We start from the raw sequence: 8,801 nt of genomic DNA on the forward strand, positions 1-8,801 counted from the left end.
CACAAAAGGAAAAGGCACCCTACTAATTGGGAGAAAATACTTGCAAATCATATTTATGGTAAGGGGTTAATATCCGAAATGTATAAAGAACTCATATAACTCAATAGAAAAAAAAATCCAATTAAAAAATGGGTAGAAGATATGAATAGACACTAATGGTTAAAGACAATGTGATAAACACACACAGACACACAGAAACACACACACACTGAAATATTCAGCCATAAAAAAGAATGAAATCTTGCCATTTGCAGCAACATGGTTGGATCTAGAGAGTAGAATGCTAAGCTAAATAAATCAGAGAAAGACAAATACCATATGATTCCACTCATAGGGTGGATTTTAAGAAACAAAACAGTGGGGGCACCTGGGTGGCCCAGTTGGTTAAGCATCCAACTTTGGCTCAGGTCATGATCTCATGGTTTGTGGGTTTGAGCCCCACGTTGGGCTCTGTGCTGACAGCTCAGAGCCTGGACCCTGCTTCCAATTCTGTGTCTCCTTCCCTCTCTGCCTCTTCCCTGTTTGCACTCTGTCTCTCTCTCAAAAATAAATAAACATTAAAAAAAAAAAAAAAAAAAGAAAGCAGTGAACAAAGGGGCAAAAAGAGATAAACCAAAGAACAGTTTCTCTCTTTTTTTTTTAAAATTTATTTATTTATTGGGGCGACTGGGTGGCTTGGTCGGTTAATCGTCCGACTTTGGCTCAGGTCACGATCTCATGGTCCGTGAGTTCGAGCCCTGTGTCGGGCTCTGTGCTGACAGCTCAGAGCCTGGAGCCTGTTTCAGATTCTGTGTTTCCCTCTCTCTCTGCTCCTCCCCTGTTCATGCTCTGTCTCTCTCTGTCTCAAAAATAAACGTTAAAAAAAAAAAATTAAAAAAAAAATAAAATAAATTTATTTATTTATTTTGAGAGAGACAGACACAGCACGAGTGGAGAAAGGACAGAGCAAGAGAGAGACAGAATCCCAAGCAGGCTCCACACTGTCAGCAGAGCCCAATGCGGGGCTTGAACTCACAAAACCGTGAGATTATGACCTGAGTTGAAACCAAGAGTCTGATACCCCCCCAAAAAAATTCTTTATAGAGAACAAACATGCGGTTACCAGAAGGGAGGTGGGTGGGAGGATGGGTGCATTAGGTGAAGGGGATTAAGAGGATACTTATCTTGATGAGCACTGAGTCGTATATGGAAGTTTTGAATCACTGTGTTGTAATTCTGTAACACTGTATGTCACCTACACTGGACTTAAATGTTAAAAAAAAATTTTTTTTTAACATTTATTTATTATTCAGAGACAGAGAGACACAGAGCGTGAGCAGGGGAGGGGCAGAGAGAGGGGGAAACAAAGAATCCGAAGCAGGCTCCAGGCTCTGAGCTGTCAGCACAGAGCCTGACGTGGGGCTTGAACTCACCAACTGCAAGATCATGACCTGAGCTGAAGTCGGTTGTGCAACCAACTGAGCCACCCAGGTGCTCCAATTAAATATTTTTTTAAATTTTTTTTTTTTCAACATTTTTTTAAATTTATTTTTGGGACAGAGAGAGACAGAGCATGAACGGGGGAGGGGCAGAGAGAGAGGGAGACACAGAATCAGAAACAGGACCCAGGCTCCGAGCCATCAGCCCAGAGCCTGACGCGGGGCTCGAACTCACGGACCGCGAGATCGTGACCTGGCTGAAGTCGGACGCTTAACCGACTGCGCCACCCAGGCGCCCCTCCAATTAAATATTTTTAAAGGGCAGAAGATATGAATAGACATTTGTCCAGAAAAGACATACAGATTGCCAACAGGTACATGAAAAAATGCTGAGCATCATTAATCATCAGAGAAATGCAAATCAAAACCATAACTAAATATCACCTCAACCAGTAAGGATGGCTAGCATAAAAAAGGCAAGATATAATAAGTGTTGAAGATGTGGAGAAAAAGGAACCCTCATGCACTGTTGGTGAGAATATAAATTGGTGGAACTATAGAAAACAGGATGGAGATACATCAAAAAATTAAAATTAGAAGTACCATATAATCCAGCAGTTCCATTTCTGGGTATTTATCTGACGAAAACAAAAATACTAACTAAAAAAAAAAATGCACCCCCATTTGTTCACTGCAGCATTATTTACAATAGCCAAAATATGGAAAAAACTTAAGTGATCATCAATGGATGAATAGATAAATAAGCAGTGGTATATACAGACAATGGAATATTATTCAGCCATAAAAAAGTGAAATCCTTTTATTTGCAATAACATATATGGACCTTGAGGTCATTATGCTAAGTGAAATATATAGAGAGAGTCAAATACTGTATAATCTCTCTTATATGTGGATTCTAAAAAAAGAAACAAACAGAAATACCTCAACAAGCTCATAGATACAGAGAACAGATCTGTGATTTCTAGAAATGGGACAGATGGTGGGAGAAATGGGTAAGGGGAATCCAAAGGTAAAAAGAAAAAAGTAAAATTAAAAACAATTTAAAAAAAAAAACCCAAGTAAACAAAACTGATAACATCAAATCCATGCACAAAAAGTCCTTAATTTTATTTTATATTCTTTCTAATAAGTTTTATTAGCTGGCTTCCTAACTCATAAGAAATCTATATCTATTAATCTTATTGAGGATTCTTTATACCTACTGAGTCACTTTGTTTTTGCTGCTTTCAAGATTCTCTGACCTTATGACCAGTCTAGGTGTGGCTCTGTTTAAGTTTGTCCTCTTTATCTTTTTAAGTTTAACAACTTGCAGTTGTTAATTTCTTGGATGCATAGATTAATTTTCATCAAATTTGGAAAAATTTTGTCCATCATTTCTTCAAATATTCTTTCTAGCACTTTCTCACCTCTCCTTTTAGGACTCTCATTACATGTATGTTGGTAAACTTCAGGGTGTCCCATAGGTTTCTAAAGATCTGCTCATTTTTCCTTATTTTTTCTTTCCCTCATTTGATTTATCTTCATATTTATTGATTTCTTTTGTCCTGCTCAAATATGCTGGTAAGCCATTCTAGTGAATTTTTACTTTAGTTATTGTACTTTCCAACATCAGGATTTTTATTTGGTTCCTTTTTATAATTTTTATCTTTTTATTGATATTTGCTATATGGTAAAACATTCTTATACTTTTCTTTGGTTCTTCAGACATGATTTCCTTTAGCTCTTTGAACATATTTAAAATAGCTGATAAAGTCCTTCTCCAGTAGATCCAACATCCAGGCTTCCTCAGGTAGTTTCTATTGACTTTTTTTTTTTTTATATTGGGTATAGGTCATAGTTTGTTTTTTCTTTGTATGTATGGTATGTCTTTGTTGAAAACTGGGCATTTTAAATAGTGGCAACTCTGGAAATCACTCCGTCCCCTCCCCGAGACTTATTGTTGCTAATTGTTTTAGTTGTTTAATGACTTTGATAAACAAATCCTGTAAAGTGTGTATTCTTCGTAATGTGTGGCCACCAAAGTCTCTGTTCAGCTTAGTCATCACTATTGAATAGACCGAGATTTCCTTAAACATCTGCAGCCAATAAATCTCCCAATAAAGGAGTCTTGGCTAGGGCTCTGAGCGCATATAGAGACCCACCTTCCACACTAAACTAGGTAATTTAGACTCTGCCTTAATCCTCACTTAGAGCCACAAGGTCAGCCAGAGTTGAGAGCTTAGGGATTTCTCAGGTCTTTTTCATTTCGAGCATGTGCATGGCCTTGCACATTTGCGTGGTTTTCTTGGTTCCCAGGAATATGTTAGAGATCTTAAAAGCCATAATGAATATCTTATTTGTCAGATTTTTCTTTTAAACTTTTTAGTTAACCTATTGTTTGTCCTCTTATTCATCACTTCAGCCAGCTGTGATTAAATCATTAGCCAGCAAATGTTTTTGACAAATGACTCCGCAGGGAGGTTTTTAGCACTAGGTGGGTGAGCTTTAGTCAGGTCAAATAAAGATAAGACCTAGGACGTCATTGGAACCACCTGAGTGGTAAAACAACTACAATTCTTTCAGAAGGAAGCTTTGAAAGAGCTCCAGGTCTGTTCTGCACTCTCTGGTACCAAGAATGTGGGCTGCTTTTTCTTCAAGGCTGCAAGCTGGACATAAGGGGTAGTATTAGGACAAATTAAAATGCCACAACACTTGTCATTCCTATTGGGATTCAGCCCTTTTTCTTAAGTAAATGTCCCTTGGGTTATTGTAAAGTTTCTAGTTCTAAAAAAGTCAGTTCTGACAATTTTTGCCATTGTATTCATTGTTTTTATGGAGAGGCAAATTTTTGGAGCTCCTTTGTCATTTTTGAGCCCTGAGTATTTAATGGCACATGTTCTTACTGATCTTTCTCTGTCAAAAAAGAAAAACAATCTTGGTATGGCAGGGTTTCCTAATGTTTAACGGAGTAAGCTGTAACAAGTTTTTTCTAATAACATGAATTTATTTAAGAATATTTGACCAAAGAATACCATTAATGGAAGCGTTGACTTTTTTTAAAGCTATTGGTTAACACTTCAACATATTTTTGAGGCCACTCACTAACCTATAATAGTCAAATTGTGTTATCACTATAAAGAAAAGTGTTAGTCTTCTTCTAAAATATGTTATGGAAATATTCCTCACTTTCTAGGAAAAGTTCTGTCATTATTTAGCCATTTTACAAAGGGGAGGAGGAACTAAGTATGCAGTCTCTTGCTTAATTTTTAAGTTCTTTCTTTCCTAGCTTTATTGAGATATAATTGACATATAACATCGTGTAAGTTTAAGGTATGCAAGATGGTGATTTAATGCACTTGTATATTGCCAGATAATCATCACCATAGTGTTAACTATACATTTGAAAAGTTTTTATTTAAATTCCAGTTAGTTAACATACAATGCAATATTAGTTTCAGGTGTACAACTTAGTGATTCAACACTTACATACAACACCCAGTGCTCATCACAAGTGCACTCCTTAATCCCCATCACATATTTAACCCATCTCCCCACACACCTTCCCTCTGGTAACCATCAGTTCGTTCTCTATAGTTAAGAGTCTGTTTCTTAGTTTGCCTCTCTCTCTCCTTTCCCCCATGTTTGTTTTATTTTCCCCATTTGTTTTTTCTTAAATTCTACACATAAGTGAAATCATACGGTATTTGTCTTTCTCTGACTTACTTTGCTTAACATAATACTCTCTAGCCCTATCCATGACATTGCACGTGGCAAGATTTCATTCATTTTTATGGTTGAGTAATATTCTGTTGTATACATACCACATTTTCTTTATCTGTTCATCAGTCGATGGACATTAGGGCTGTTTCCATGATTTGGCTATTGTAAGTATTGCTGCTATAAATGTTGAGGTGCATGTATCCCTTTGAATTAGTATTTTTGGGTAAATTCTCTGGATAAATACCTAGTAGTGCAATTGCTGGAGCTAGTAGCTCCTTTTTAATTCTAAAAAGAGGTCAAGACACCATCTGGCTATTAGAATGGCTGTAGTAGGAGAAAGGGTCACTCAAAGTCTAAGGTTTGAATTTTAGAATTGCAGATCAACCTGACATGATCAATTGTGAAAATTTAATTCATGCTACCTACACTTTTGAAAGACTTAGGTATAAACCAGGACGTGAATTTACTAATCATACAGAGACGCTGAGGGGCACCTGGGTGGCTCAGTTAAGCGTCCGACTTCGACTCGTGGTTCATGAGTTCAAGCACCATATTGGGCTCTGTGCTGACAGCTCAGAGTCAGGAGCCTACTTCAGATTCTCTCTCTCTCTCTCTCTCTCTCTCTGCCCCTCACCCACTCATGCTCTCTTTCTCAAAAATAAAATAAACATTAAAAAACACTCTGAAACAGAAAACTGATACGTAGGTTGCCATAGTCTTTTTCACTGTGCATTGTCTTCTAAAAGGCAAATCCAGGCAAGAAATCAAAATGTAAAGGGTGCCAGATAAGTATGGGGTTAATGCAAGCAACCAGAGAGTTAGATAACCTTAACAGCTATCTTCAACAAACTACCCTGATGCATAAATAGCCTAGTAGAGGAAAATACCTGACATAATCTAAAAGATAATAATCCTTGCCCCGGGATAGTAGTAGAAATTTGATGACAACGTCTTATTCTTAGGTCATTGCTAACCCAAGGGCATCTGATAACAGAGCTAAACACCAAATAAAACTTGATTCAATTTTTATTTTTTTATTTTCTTTTTTCTAAGTTATAGCAATGGTTATCATTTCTGAGACCATACATTGGTAGGTTTCATTTTGTTTGTTTTTTGAGCTTGGGTGTTGTTACATCTTTTAATCCAAGGTAATCTCTTTATCACACACATAGTTTTAATGTTTCCCTTATATTTCTCACTATCTGATCCTGTTTTATTTACTTGTATCATCCCAGTGTCTCATCTCCATCAAATAGGGATTTTCTCCTGAGAACAAGCTCCTAGAAAACAAGGACTTAGTAATGTTCATTATTAATGGTTCATTGCTATTATAAATGTCTGGACCATTGAAAACAATCAGAAGATCTGTGGAATCAAGTTGATTATTTGTTAATTATTGTTTTAGATGAGAGTATCTCATGAGATGATTTTTTCCCCTAATTTCATCAGAGGAATGAAATCTTAGCATTAATTTTGGAGATTCATTGCTATTGTCTCCATATTGACTATTTTTGAGATTCGTATTTGAATGATTAAAAAAAAGAATTTGAATGATTAAAAAGCCATTCCTATTTATGTCCACTCTTATAGCACAAACTATAAAAGAGTATGAGGAGAGGTGGGTCAAAGAATACAAACTTTCAATTATAAAATGACTGAGTTTTGGATCTAATGCACAGGTTGATGAGTATAGTTAATAACACTGTGTTGTATGCTGAAATTTGCTAACAGAGTGGATCTTAAATGTGCTCACCACACCAACAAATCAAAAAAGGTAGTGATGTGAGGTGATGGCTGTGCTAATTAGCTTGATTGTTGTAATCAGTTCACAATGTATATGTAAATCAAACCACACATTGAACACCTGAAGTATGTATAATTTTATGTTAGCTAGACCACGAGAAAGCTGGAAAAAATTAAAATACATACTCATAGGCATAAATCATTTTATTTCACTTTGCAGATAATGCAGCTTTTATAAATTGAAGATTTATGGCAACCCTGGGTCGAGCGAATCTATTGGCACATTTTTCCAATAGTATTTGCTCACTTAGTACCTGTCACATTTTGGTAATTCTTGCAATATTTCAAACTTTTAATTATTATTGTATTTGTTATGGTGATCTGTGGTCAGTGACCTCTGACGTTTCTGTTTTGTTTGGGGGCCTCATGTACGGTACCCATATAAGACAGGGAACGTAGAAATAAATGTGTGTGTTCTGACTGCTCTACTGACCTACTGTTCCCCCATCTCTCTCCCTCTTCTAAGGCCTCCCTGCTCCCTGAGACACAACAATATTGAAATTAGGCAAATTAATAACCCTACAATGGCTTCTAAGTGTTCAAGTGAAAGGAAGTGTCCCACATCTCTTACTTTAAATCAAAAGCTAGAAATGATTAAGTTTAGTGAGGAAGGCATGCCAAAAGCCAATATAGACCAAAAGCTAGACCTATTGTACCAAACAGCCAACTTGTGATGCAAAGTATAATTTCTTGAAGGAAATTAAAAGTGCTACCCTAGGGGTGCCTGGGTGGCTCATGGGTTAAGTGTCCAACTTCAGCTCATGATCTCATGGTTTGTGAGTTTGAGACCCACGTCGGGTTCTGTGCTGACAGAATGGAGCCTGGAGCCTGCTTTGGATTCTGTGTCTCCCTTTCTTTCTGCCCCTCCCCCACTCACGCTCTGTTTCTTTCTGTCAAAAATAAACATTAAAAAAATTTTTTTTAAAGTGCTCTTCTAGAGAATACATGAATGATAAGAGAGTGAAACAGCCTTATTGTTGAGATGAAGAAAGTTTGAGTGGTCTGGAAAGAAGATCAGACCAGTCACAACATTCCCTTAAGCCAAAGCCTAATCCAGAACAAGGTCCTAAAAACTCTCTTCAACTCCATGAAGCTTGGCAGAGGTGAGGAAGCTTCAGAAGAAAAGTTTAAAGCTAAATGATGCTGGTTTCTGAGGTTCAAGTAAAAAAAAAAAACAAACCCATCTCCATGACATAAAAGTGCAAGGTGAGGCAGCAGGTGCTGATGTAGAAGCTGCAGCAAGTTCTCCAGAAGATCTTGCCAAGATAATTACTGAAGGTGGCCACACTAAACAATACATTTTCAGTGTAGAGGTAACAGCCTTCTTTTGGAAGATGTCATGCGGGACTTTCATAGCTAGAGAGGAGAAGTCAATGCCTGGCTTCACAGCTTCAAATGACAGGCTGACACTTGTTGGAAGCTAATGTAGCTGGTGACCTGAAGTTGAAGCCAGTACTCATTTACTATTCCAAAAATCCTAGGGCCCTTAAGAATTATACTAAATCTACTCTGCTTATGCTCTATAAATGGGCCAATGAAGCCTGGATGACTGCACATCTGTTTACAACGTGTTTACTAAATATTTTAAGCCCACTGTTAAGACATACTGCTCAGAAAAAAAAGGTTCCTTTCAAAATATTGACATTTCATTGGTCATTGACAATTCATGCAAGAGCTCTGATGGTGATGTAGAAGGAGCTTAACGTTGTAGTCATGCCCGCAGCCCATGGGTCAAGGAGTAATTTTGACTTTCAAGTCTTATTATTTAAGAAATACATTTCATAAGGTTCTTCTGCCATAGATTCTTCTGATGGATCTGGTAAAAGTAAACTGAAAACTTTCTGGAGAGGGTTACCATTC

At 37.1% G+C, this 8,801-nt stretch overlaps 1 protein-coding gene across 2 annotated transcripts in view; it reads left to right on the plus strand.

Moving 5' to 3' along the window:
* The window catches only part of TWF1 (twinfilin actin binding protein 1), a 37,501-nt gene that overhangs the window by 26,326 nt on the left and 2,374 nt on the right, over positions 1 to 8,801 (plus strand). The window lies entirely within an intron of this gene.

The sequence above is a fragment of the Neofelis nebulosa genome, chromosome 8 (assembly GCF_028018385.1).
Source record: "Neofelis nebulosa isolate mNeoNeb1 chromosome 8, mNeoNeb1.pri, whole genome shotgun sequence".
Lineage (NCBI taxonomy): Eukaryota > Metazoa > Chordata > Mammalia > Carnivora > Felidae > Neofelis > Neofelis nebulosa.